This window comes from Pleurodeles waltl, chromosome 2_2 (assembly GCF_031143425.1).
Source record: "Pleurodeles waltl isolate 20211129_DDA chromosome 2_2, aPleWal1.hap1.20221129, whole genome shotgun sequence".
Lineage (NCBI taxonomy): Eukaryota > Metazoa > Chordata > Amphibia > Caudata > Salamandridae > Pleurodeles > Pleurodeles waltl.
The window spans coordinates 26,078,459-26,090,934 of NC_090439.1; positions in this window are offsets into that span (position 1 = coordinate 26,078,459).

The window sequence follows — 12,476 nt, forward strand, 5'->3', positions numbered from 1 at the left end:
GCATTCACACAAGGTTATCAAGAGAGATCCCGCCAGACTGCAGTAACATCCAGCATCCAGCAATGAGAGAAGTTGAGCCCAGCTGTTCTTCGTTTTGAAGGCACATTCTCTTCTTAGGTGAAGTCTGATCAACATTGCTGATTCACTGTGAAGAAGTGCACAGGGCCCCAAACACTCTAGAGGCAAGTTAGCTATTCTGTGCTCTCATAGTGTAGTGCATAGCAGCAGTGTTAGGGTGGTATGATGCTAGGAACATTCTATGATATGTTGGAATTGTTGATTTTGTTCTCACTGCTGCAACATGCATAAGTATTGTTTTAATTATATTCTGTGTTGGTATTATTCATGTACTATTTTCAAATATGCAGTGTTATTCTTAGGGAAAGCTAAACCCTTTATGGGACTGTTAGTAACCCAGAAAACACAAACTCCACATCCAACTAGACTTCCTTACTTAGTGATGATACACTGAACTAAGGGCCAGATGTAGTAAGCCGTTTGCATGTCACAAACTGCAAAAATCGCAGTTTGCGGCATGCAAGCAGCCGAACGCGATGCTCATTCCCAAATTGCGAGTCGGGGTGTTCCCTTCCTATTTGCGACCGCATCGCAATTCAGAGTTGCTTTGTGACCGCGAATGCGGTCGCAAACCAACTCGCAGTTACCACCAGTGTCACACTGGTGGTAACTCATTCGCAAAAGGGAAGGGGTCCCCATGGGACCCCTTCCCCTTTGTGAATGTCAAAAAAAAAATTTTTTCAGAGCAGGCAGTGGTCCTATGAACCACTGCCTACTCTGAAAAAAACAAAAACAAATGGTTTCGGTTTACTTTTCATTTTGCAACTCGTTTTCCTTTAAGGAAAAGGGGCTGCAAAATGGAGAAAAAAAAACTGCTTTATTTATAAAGCAGTCACAGACATGGAGGTCTGCTGACTACAGCAGGCCACCATCCCTGTGAGTGCAGGGACTCGCTATGGGGTCGCAAAATGCGACCCACCTCATGAATATTGATGAGGTGGGTCTTTGCGACCCGATAGCGAGTCGTAGAAGGTGTCTGAGACACCATTCTGCATCCAATTTTGCGACTTTCAAATTGCGAGTCGGTCAGACTCGCAATTTGCAGGTCGCAAAATTGGATTTTCCTACATCTGGCCCTAAGTCCTTGAACCCGTGGGTTAGGAACCTAAATTCTGGAGAAATGGCAGCAGATTTGCTAAGTGTTTGTGGTGACCTTGCGTCACTTTCATGGCACAGCCTAAAATTGATGCACGCAAATGCAAAAATATTTTTGTTTTCTACTAAGCCATGCAATGTCATTTTGCATGGTTTAGTAAATACAAAGTTGGTTTGGGTGGATTTCCATGCATTTACCCATGACGTTTGGTGCATTCCCAAATTTACAAAGACTTGTGACCTTGCGAAGGCGTCAAAATGCTGCGCCGTCTCTAGAGAGGTGTAAAAAGAAGAAAACATTTATTTTTTCTCATTAGCTCCTCTTTCCACATGTGGCACATTTTGCAGTACACACAGAAAGAGGAAAACAAGGATAAGAATGTTTTTTGTCGGAGAAGTTGTCTCGTGCTGTATGAAAACAATTCTGCCAGTAACAAAGGCACCACTGAATCATGGTGCAACGGTGTCTGCATTGGCGCTAGACAGCAGTGTGCCCGTGTTAGGAGGAACCAGAAATGTTCTGCACTGTAAATGATAGGGCTCATTTCGTCTGTCTCCCTTTCATGCAACACAGCACAACAACTGCTGCAGGGCATTGCGAAAAAAATAAGTAAATCTGCCCCCATGATGTGCAGAACTCAGGATTTGCAATGCTCAAAGGCATACGTTGCATATGCAGCTATTACAAATGCAACTGCCCACCCAACCCCAGCATCGGGGTCACTTCTGTGCCATGTTGAGAAACCTGGGTTCTAGAAGAAGAGCAGCTTCTGCTAGCTGCTGAAATCTAGCGTTCACCACATCCATTGCTGTGCACTGGTAGCCATAAAATCTGTCTCTTCTCCATGGAGAATCACCTTATCTTCCTGCTTCTTCTCCTCATGTTGATGCTCTATATAGTGGGCTATATCATACCACATTTGACTTTTGCATTAAACCCCACCTGCCAAATGTGCACTACATTTGGTGTGGCCTTTACAGAAATTCAGAGGAAGAGGTACATTTTCTTGCTTTATTTGGATGTTCAAATCTCCTGGACACCCTCTCAATGAGGACATGAAACCTAGCAATATGCTCCGATGTAGGATCCATGGGTAGGAGTGTGGTTGGTTCCCATACCAGAACTATATATATAGTCTTCCCACTCACTTTCACAAGGACTAATGGTTTCAGGAAGCCCTCCTTCATAACTGATTGTTGATCATCATCACTAGGTGGATTTACTAGAACGTGCTCTAGTGATATATGTACAGAGAAAGTTGAAATCTGAGACCTAGAATTAGCAGGCCTTGAGCATCAGACTTCGACTTGTTATAGAGGTTCCAGTATTTCTCACGTGGAAGAGAAATATTCTGTGAAGTTGGTGGAGGCCAGTGACATGGATGGGTAGGTCTTTGTGCCAGGAACCGGCCATTAGAGTCCGTCCTCATATGCTGTGGTTTTTAAGGTGATTTACTGACACTGGTACAGTTGGTTATTCACGATGTTCCTTCTAGCCTCTTGCAGAGGGATCACAGTGCTGACTGAAATGGGTTATGTCTACTTGCCATTCCTCCTCTTCTCTAAGCCACAGGCCATTAGGTTGGTACCGCTTGAGGTCCAAGACATAGACTAGAGAATATCTTTGTTCCTTCTATGTGTTCTGGCATTTTACTCGTGCTGCCCTGGGCTATACCCGGTTCCAAATGAGTCACCTGGGCCATCATACTTCTCCCATTTACTTTCTGGCATCTTTGCAGGTGGCTGCAGTGTAATCTGGCTCAAGGAGTTGTGATCCAGCAGAATTTATGATGGATGTACCCCTTTTCAGGCTTTGGTATCCACTGTCAATGAAACAGTAAAGCATGGTATGCTCATTCGTGGGATGCTTGCCTATTAAGACAGTCTTCAACCGGGTTGTCAAAGGGAGTGGGAACTTCGACAGACTGGTTGCCTATGTGATGGCTGTTGACGGGAGGGTCGTGAATGGCATACTCTTAACAGGTATATTATTTTGGTGCTTTTTTTTATTGATAGAGTCTGTATGTAGGCAGGTAATGCTGTAACTGGCCTCAATTTCATTGATAGTGAGGCCTTTGTCAAAGTGCCATCATCAATGCAGATGTTATGCATAACAATCTTGATGTTTTTGGCTGCGGAGAAGCTGGTGCTGGATTTAAAAGTCGCCTCATCTTGATTTCGCACTCTTGCAAAAAAGAAACAGGCTTGCTAGCTCTCTTCAGAACCTTTTTAAATATTGTTTCCAGAGGCTCATGGGAAATGGAGGAAAAATAAAAGTATTTTTTTTTCTCTTATTTCCATATTTCCCAGTGATGGTCATGCACCTTCTCCTCCTCAGAGGAATAGGATACCCTCTTGACTGATTCTTCCCCAGAAGAGGAAGTAGCTGCAGCCTTTGACTTTTCTAGCTACCTCAGAAGCTTGCCCTTATTGAGGGTTTTGGCCTAAAATGTCTTGGAGATCTTACAGTCTTTAGGCCTGTGATGTGTGTACAGACAATATATACCTCATCTGAGGATCATCATTAAAAATCCTGATTTTGCCACAAGCCTCACAGGCTTTAAAAAATACTTCTTTTTGAAGAGAACTCCGTTTGAGAAATATATTCTTTGTAAGGTTGCATGATTCAACATAAAACATTTTGGAAAGGATTCCTGAAGTAAATTATAGATTACCAATAACCAAAGAAACTGAACCCAACTACCATTAAATTCAAGGTCCTCTGAGATCTTTCTCGACAGAACCTCAACCACGTATTCTACCCTCAACGGTAAATGCAGCCACCCAAGGGTGATTTGGTGGATAGGATCATCAAAGGGCCCACATTCAGTTGAGTGTCCCATTCACCAAGTGAATATCTTCTCCTACTTGGAGGGTTTCTCAGTAAGGACAAAAAGTCAAAGGAGTGAATTAAAATTACCTCTTATTCTGTATAGTTATTTATTAGTGTCCATAAAAAGGATAAGGCTAAGATTAAAAACAGGTGATGTTGTGAGGATCAACAATGAATCCTACACATCCAAAAATTAGAGTCTACATGTTTCAGCCCAACACGGGCTCTCAGGGTCCATGGCTTTCATCACGACCTTATACAAAACAGATTACCTGCAGTTCTCAAGTATTCACCAATTAGAATTATGACTCATGGTTCATATGGTGTAACAACACTGGCAGCACTGAAAAGAACCTTAGTGGTCGCTACTTCATTATCCCACCAAAAGGAAGAGTCTCCGCTTTGTGAGGAGGACATTGTTCATCTTTAAGCCATTTGGTTTCCTGCTGCAGTCGACTGAAGCAGCAAACCAAACGGCTTGAAACATGTCAACCCTATTTTTGGGATGTGTAGGAATCCTTGTAGGATAGCTTTTGTGCAGGAAGCTATGCCTCCCTTTACAAAAACTTGTAGAGGCATTTTCCTCTTTCTATGTGTGATCAGAATGTGTCACATATAGAAAGAGGAAATAATAATTAAAAAAGGACTCTCCTACTTGTTACGTCATCCCCTAGAAGGTGTACTGATTTAATGCAATCCCAGGTTTACAAACCTTTGTAAATCTGGAATTGTGTCACATCCATGGGTGGCTGCATGGGAACGCCTGTGCTCCACCCATGAAATGCTTGCCAGCTCCAATGTAACGTAGTGCAGAATAGGCTGCTCCATTGCATTACATTTGTTGAACCAACCTTGCTAAATCGTCCATATTGAACCTCACCACTCCAGAAGTTGAGAGGACATCCCTGGAGGCCACTTTTCCCTTTTCGTGGGCTGGACAGGGGATTACATACTTAGTCCTGCGGATACCCCCACCATAGAGGCAATAGACAGTAACTACAACAGGATACTCAACACTACACACTCAGACTTAGCAAAGTGGACTCTCCTGGCTGGGGTGCCTAACTGCGGTCAAGATGACACCCCTGCCAAAGATACTCTACCTTATGCAGACCCTGCCATTGCAACCACTCCCTTACCTTCTGGACAACATGCAAACGCTCATCTGGGAGTACATTTGGGGCAGAAAGGGGGCTAGAATGTCCAGGGCCCAGGCATACCTTCCTCAGAACGAGGGAGGGTTGGGGGTCCCGCACCTATGGATCTACTACTATGCTGCACAGCTGCTCTACATGGTTGAATAGAGCAAACCCCTGACACAAAAATACTGGTGTTTTATCTAGGCAGTGGCAGGAGTCCACATCTGGAAGGTACCATGGTTGCCAATGAAACAAAGACCACCAGGGGTGCATGTTTCACCGATTTTGTGGGTCACAATGGGTGCATGGGACCAAGTACAGGTTCTGAAAGGGCTCTCCACACCAGTCTCCCCACAGACAGAGATCCTTGGAAACCCAGACTTCCCCCCCACACTTGATGACCCTGCATTCACACCTTGGCAGGAAGCGAACTGCAAGAGGATAGGTGACCTTTTTGACAAGGACAGAGTCATGGACTTCCACAGACTCGAATCGGGGTACGGTCTCCCGACATCTACATACTGGCAATTCATGCCCGTTTATCACTGGGTGGCCTCGCCTGCGATACGTCCACATGCAAGTCAACCCCTTACGCGATTTGAACAATGATTACTGACCAAGGATATGGACAAGTGGCTCTTGTCGCACATTTATGCCCTACTGACTGCACAAACTACACTCTTTGCAACACCAGCGAGGCGCAGAGGGGAGAGGGAATGCGAGCGTACATTCACAGACATTGAATGGCGTGATGTTCTTCACCAGGCGCAGGTCACAGCGCAAGCCACGAACACTAAAGAAATGTTTTTGAAAATAGCCCATTACATGTACTATACACCTGCATGGGTGGCCAAATGGAGGGCGCAAGGCGACGGAGAATGCTGGCGATGGTGCGGACAGGAAGGTACACTTACTCACATATTATGGCACTGCCCAAAGATAGCCTCCTTTTGGCAGCCCATCCTGCAAGCAATAGAGGACATATATGGCACAACCATACCGCGTTTCCCAAGCTACGTACTACTAGGCCTTTCCAACCCTCAAACATATCCACTTCGCACACCTAAGGGCAGGGGCATTACCTGGTCTCATGATGGGGCACTTAGATCATTCCCACCCACACTGATTGGCTGCGTAAGTTATGGGCCCTTATGGCATGGAAAAATTGACAGCAGCAGCGATTGGCTCACTGACCATCTCTGATAAAACATGGGGACCATGTATCCAATACTTGTTGTACGAATTCAGGGAACTTGGGGCCAGATGTAGGTAGCCGTTTGCATGGTGCAAATTGCGAAAATCGCAGTTTGCGCCATGCAAACAGCCTAACGCGATGCTCATTCCCAAATTGTGAGTCAGTACCGACTCGCAATTTGGGAATGCGACTCGCAAATAGGAAGGGGTGTTCCCTTCCTATTTGCGACTCGCATTGCAATTCAGAATTGCTTTGTGACCGCGAATGCGGTCGCAAAGCAACTCGCAGTTACCACCAGTGTCACACTGGTGGTAACTCATTCGCAAAAGGGAAGAGGTCCCCATGGGACCCCTTCCCCTTTCTGAATGTCGACAAAAATATTTTTTCAGAGCAGGCAGTGGTCCTATGGACCACTGCCTACTCTGAAAAAGCGAAACCAAATGGTTTCGGTATTTTTTTCATTTTGCAACTCGTTTTCCTTTAAGGAAAACGGGCTGCAAAATGAAAAAAAAACGGCTTTATTTAAAAAGCAGTCACAGACATGGAGGTCTGCTGACTTCACCAGGCCACCATCCCTGTGAATGCAGGGACTCGCTATGGGGTCGCAAAATGCGACCCACCTCATGAATATTGATGAGGTTGGTCTTTGCGACCCCATAGCGAGTCGCAGACGGTGTCTGAGACACCGTTCTGCATCCGAGATTGCGGTCACAAAGCAACTCTGAATTGCAATGCGAGTCGCAAATAGGAAGGGAACACCCCTTCCTATTTGCGAGTCGCATTCCCAAATTGCAAGTCGGTACCGACTAGCAATTTGGGAATGAGCATCGCGTGAGGCCGTTTGCATGGCGCAAACTGCGTTTTTTGCAGTTTGCGCCATGCAAACGGCTTGCTACATCTGGCCCTAAGCGGCTTATTAGGATTCTGTCGTAAATGATACTTCTCCACAAAGGTCTGTTTCGAGCCCCAGGAGCCGACATGTTTCTGATGGTGGAGACCTACACTTGGTCTGCTGGCAGAACCCTTTCACCAACACTGACCCAGTGACGAGGGGACATCGGTTAATGGATATCACACCATCCACTCTATAGAGGGCGGGCATTCCAGCATAACTTTTCCTATTTGGAACAGGCAGAGGAGACCTGGCGTTCCTGGCGAGCATAAAAAAGAAAGAAATGAACCCCACGGGTTGGGAGAAATGATTTTACGCGCGCCAGAATCCCTGACAGGCATAAAACAGGTACTTCTGATCATTAACATCAAGGAAAGTAACAGAAGGTGGTCACATACCTGATCGCTTCGATGATCTAACTGAACACACTGGCTAGTAACCTTCATGGTAAACTCTCTTCTTAATTTTAAGGCGTGATTCTTTGCTGCGTTTGCATCGGGCTTATGTGCAGTGCTGCTTACAGCTGGATCCAGAATGTTAACATTACTATGTAATGTTTCTTCACCATTCTGTGTTTTAGTGCGGCACGCCACATATGGAATTGTCATTTTTGTGTCCAGGTACAACTTTTGAGGCTGAGCAATGTCCTTAACAAAAAGATTCGTTTCCAAAATGTGCGCGCTCGGAGGTTTCGATCGACTGTTTTTGTTTTTCAGATAACGGCTAACAGGTTCTATTTTCACCATACCTTTGGTGACTACTGTTTTCTTTAGTGCTGGCTTGGAAGACTCTTGGAGAGAATTGTCCATCGTATGTTTTTCACTCGTACTGTTCTTTAATGGCACAGCATGCGCGCCACACTTATCTTTATGTATGAAACGCGGCCTGTACACCTTCTTTGCTGATATATCCTTATTTCCATTGATTTTCCGCTTCAGTGCACTTGGCACATCCGGTGTCAGTGTCTGTGGAATAACATGCTTGCAAGCTCCCGCTGTGGGGGGTATGTTTTCCTTCTCGGAGATTGATAACACTTTGGACATGTTTTGTGAAACACTAATTTTCTTATTTTTATCAATAGTGTTGGTGCGTACTTGGGACACTTGTAGCAACTTGCTTTTGAAAATTGGTATGATTCTAGCTGTAGTATTATTTTGGGAGCTGCTGTGGATCAAAGTTGAAACGCCTTCTTGTTCCACAGACCTGGAGTTCATGAAACGTGTGCCTTTTAATGCCAAAGAAGTAGCTCCTGTCACGTCGGATGCTGAATGGGCATCGGTGAAAATGCAAGTTGTTGGCTGACTGCTAAAGAGCGCCATCTTGTGATCATTAGCTGAGCAAAAGGCTACAGGTATGTGAGAAGTCGATTTGACTACAGGAACTTGAGTCATGCATGGTCTAAGGTTTGTTTTACCACTAAGGTTAGCAGGCCTGGGCTGGATTGCCTAAAAGAGAGCACAATAAAACACATATATAATAAGAGTATTAAAACTAAAAACAGCGTACTATCAATCTTTGCAGATTTACAGTATATATTTGCATAATATATTTAAACACTTTGGGCCATATTTATACTTTTTGACGCAAAACTGCGCTAACGCGTCAAAAAAATTAGCGCCGGCTAACGCCATTCTGAAGCGCCATGCGGGTGCCGTATTTATTCAATGACGTTAGCCGGCGTTAGCCGCCGGCGCTGCCTGGTGTGCGTGAAAAAAAACGACGTACACCAGGCAGCTCCGGCGTAGGGGGATATGGAGCTCGGGCGCCAAAAAATGGGGCAAGTCAGGTTGAGGCAAATTTTTCGCCTCAACCCGATTTGCGCCATTTTTTCCGACTCCCAACCCCCATAGAAATGACTCCTGTCTTAGCAAAGACAGGAGTCATGCCCCCTTGCCCAATGGCCATGCCCAGGGGACTTATGTCCCCTGGGCATGGTCATTGGGCATAGTGGCATGTAGGGGGGCACAAATCAGGCCCCCCTATGCCACAAAAAAAAAAAAAAAAACACTTACCTGAACTTACCTTAATGTCCCTGGGATGGGTCCCTCCAGCCTTGGGTGTCCTCCTGGGGTGGGCAAGGGTGACAGGGGGTGTCCCTGGGGGCATGGGAGGGCACCTCTGGGCTCCTTCAGAGCCCACAGGTCCCTTAACGCCTGCCTTGTCCAGGTGCTAAAAAAACGGCGCAAAAGCGGGCGTACGTCATTTTTTTTGACCCGCCCACTCCCGGGCGTGAATTTTGCCCGGGAGTGTAAATACGGCGCACATGCCTCGGAGTCAATTTTTTAGACGGGAACGCCTACCTTGCATATCATTAACGCAAAGTAGGTGTCCACGCTAAAAAATGACGCAAACTCCATGGACTTTTGGCGCTAGACGCGTCTAACGCCAAAGTATAAATATGGAGTTAGTTTTGCGTCGAAATTGCGTCAAAAAAAACGACACAATTCCGGCGCAAACAGAGTATAAATATGCCCCTTGGTTTGGTAGTGCGGGCTGGAATGTTCTCATGGGGAACAGGTTCAAGGTGGATTTACATAGGGCTTGGTCTAAATTGGGGTGGTGTGTTGTGCAAAAAAAACTGATGGATTAAACCCAGATCTTTGTGACTGGAGTTGAATGTTTGCATTGTTCAGTATTCCGTCCGTCATCTATACTTTTTGCTTATGCTACGAAGGCACTATTTGAAGACTTCTGTTCTCTCTTTGACTTTCTTCAAGCACAGGAAGATCTTACTGCTCTTCTGGCTAATATGGAGATGTTGTCACAGTTTTTATCTAATTTCATTTTTGACAGTCTTTGGGCTTCCATTACGGTGACAGGAGCTTCCATCTCCGGGCGTAGGTCCTTGTAGCTAAAATCTTGGAAGCTGGAGGCTAGTCAGAGGTCCATGTTTGATAAACTTTCTTTTTCGGGCCCTAAGTTGTTTGGTCCCGAACTGAGGCCCATATTTATACTCGGTTTGCACTGAATTAGCATAATTTTTTGACGCTAATTCAGCACAAACCTAACTCCATATTTATACTTTGAAGCTATGCACGTCTAGTGCCAAAGTTATGGAGTTAACGTCGTTTTCTGGAGGTGAAAATCTACCTTGCATCAATGAGATGCAAGGTAGGAGTTCCCGCCCAGAAAAGGATGATATGGCCTTAGCGCCATATTTATTCCCCATGCTAAAATCTAGCATCTAGATCTAGATGGGGGACTTAGAGCCATTATTTAACGCGCTGGTATGGGCAGGCATTAGGGGACCTGTAGGCATATTTCCATGGTCAGAGACCATGGAAAGAGCCCACAGGTGCCCTTCCCTGGCCCAGGGACACCCCCACCCACACCAGAGGGACACCACAGTATGGGGGACCCATCCCACGTAAGTTCCGGTAAGTATATATATATTTTTTTTCACTCTTGGGGGCCCTGACTCAGGGCCCTCTGCATGGTGCTGGCCCCAATGGTCATGCCCAGGGGACATTTGTCCCCTGGGCATAGCCATTGGAGTGGTGGGCATGGTTCCTGTCTTTACTAAGACAGGAGCCGTGTCCATGGGGGTTGTGCGCCAGAAAATGGCGCTACACTGCTTAGAGGCATTTTTTGGCCTCTAAACAGTGTAGCGCCATAATTTGGTGCACAAGCTCCAGTTTCCCCTACGCCTCCCCAATCCTATTAGCGCCCTTTACAAGGACGATAACAGGGCGTTAGCGCCGGCTAGCACAATTCGGCAACCAGCTGGCATCTTGGAATGGTGCTAGCCAGCCCTTTACTTTTGCACGCAAAACTGTGCTTACGCAGTTTTGTGTAAAAAATTATAAATATGAGCCTGAATGCTATGGTGGAGAAGACAGCGGAGGAGAAGAAGATTCTGAAGCCATTTAAACAGGTTCAGGATAAGAAGCAATTTCGGTACAAGAGGCCAGTTTTTCAGTCATCCAAGAGGCGTCCCTTTTGAGGGTGGGTCTGTGGTCGGGTAGCTGCCTTTAATAGCAAATCCCAGCCTTTCTCCTCCAGTGCAGCCAAAGTCCAGCAACAGAAATTACTCTATGGTGGCAGGAGGTCAACTCAAACAGTTTCTGCCTCAGTGGAAAAAGGTGGTGACAAATTCCTGGGTCCTTTTAATAGCAGAACATGGCTATCAGATTAAATTCAAAGGGTCCATTGCCAGTCCTCATTTCAGACCTAGGCCCATATTTTTACATTTTGACGCAAAACTGCGCAAGCTCAGTTTTGCATCAAAAAGTATAGCGGCGGCTTGCATGATTCCGGGGCACCAGTCGGGTGCCATATTTATGGAATCCCGTAAGCCAGTGCAAAGGGTGAGCTAGCGTAAAAGAAAATGACGTTAAGCGGGTGGGGATGGCGGTATGGGCGAAGGGGGTTTGGCACCAAGAAATGACGTTAGGCTGGTTTTAGCCAAAAAAATGGCTCTAATCAGCCTAGCGTCATTTCCTGTTGCAAAACCATCCACACCAGATGACTTTTGTCTTATAAAAGACAGGAGTCATGCCCACCACCCCAATGGCCATCACAGGAGCCAAGGGTCCCCTGGGCATGGCCATTGCAGCCAGTGCCATGTAGAGGTGCTCATTTCAGAGCCCCCAATGGCACTTTAAAAATATAAAAAAATACTTACCTCTACTTACTTATACTGGTATCCCTCTGGTGTGGGTGTTCCTGGGGCTTGGGGTGAGCTCCTGTGGGCCCTTTCCATGGTGTATGACCATGGAAATTGGTTCACAGGTCCTCTAACGCCTGCCCTAGCCCAGGCATTAAATAATGGCGCTAAGCAGGCTTAGCGCCATTATTTAGGCCCACCTCCCCCCTGTGCACCATTTTTGCACGGAAGGATTAATAAGGCGTTAGGGCCTTCAAGTCATTTTTTGTATGGGAACGCCTACCTTTCATCTCATTGAGGCAAGGTAGGTTCACGCATCCAAAAACTGACTTTAACTAGCATCCAAATATAAATATGGAGTTAAGTTTGCACTGAAATAGCGTAAAACATGACACTATTTCAGCGCAAACAGAGTATAAATATGAGCCTTACTCTTTCTCCAAAAGACCCTGTCAAACTTCAGTGGCTCAAGTAGAGGGTTCAGTTGCTGATTCAGAAGGAGGCGATTGTTCCAGTTCCGGTGGGCCAGAAGGGTTTGGGGTTTTACTCCACTCTGTTTTTGGTACCCAAATCATATAGGTCGTTTTGCCCCATTCTCAATCTCAGTGACTTGAATGCCTTTGTTCTTTTGGAACTCT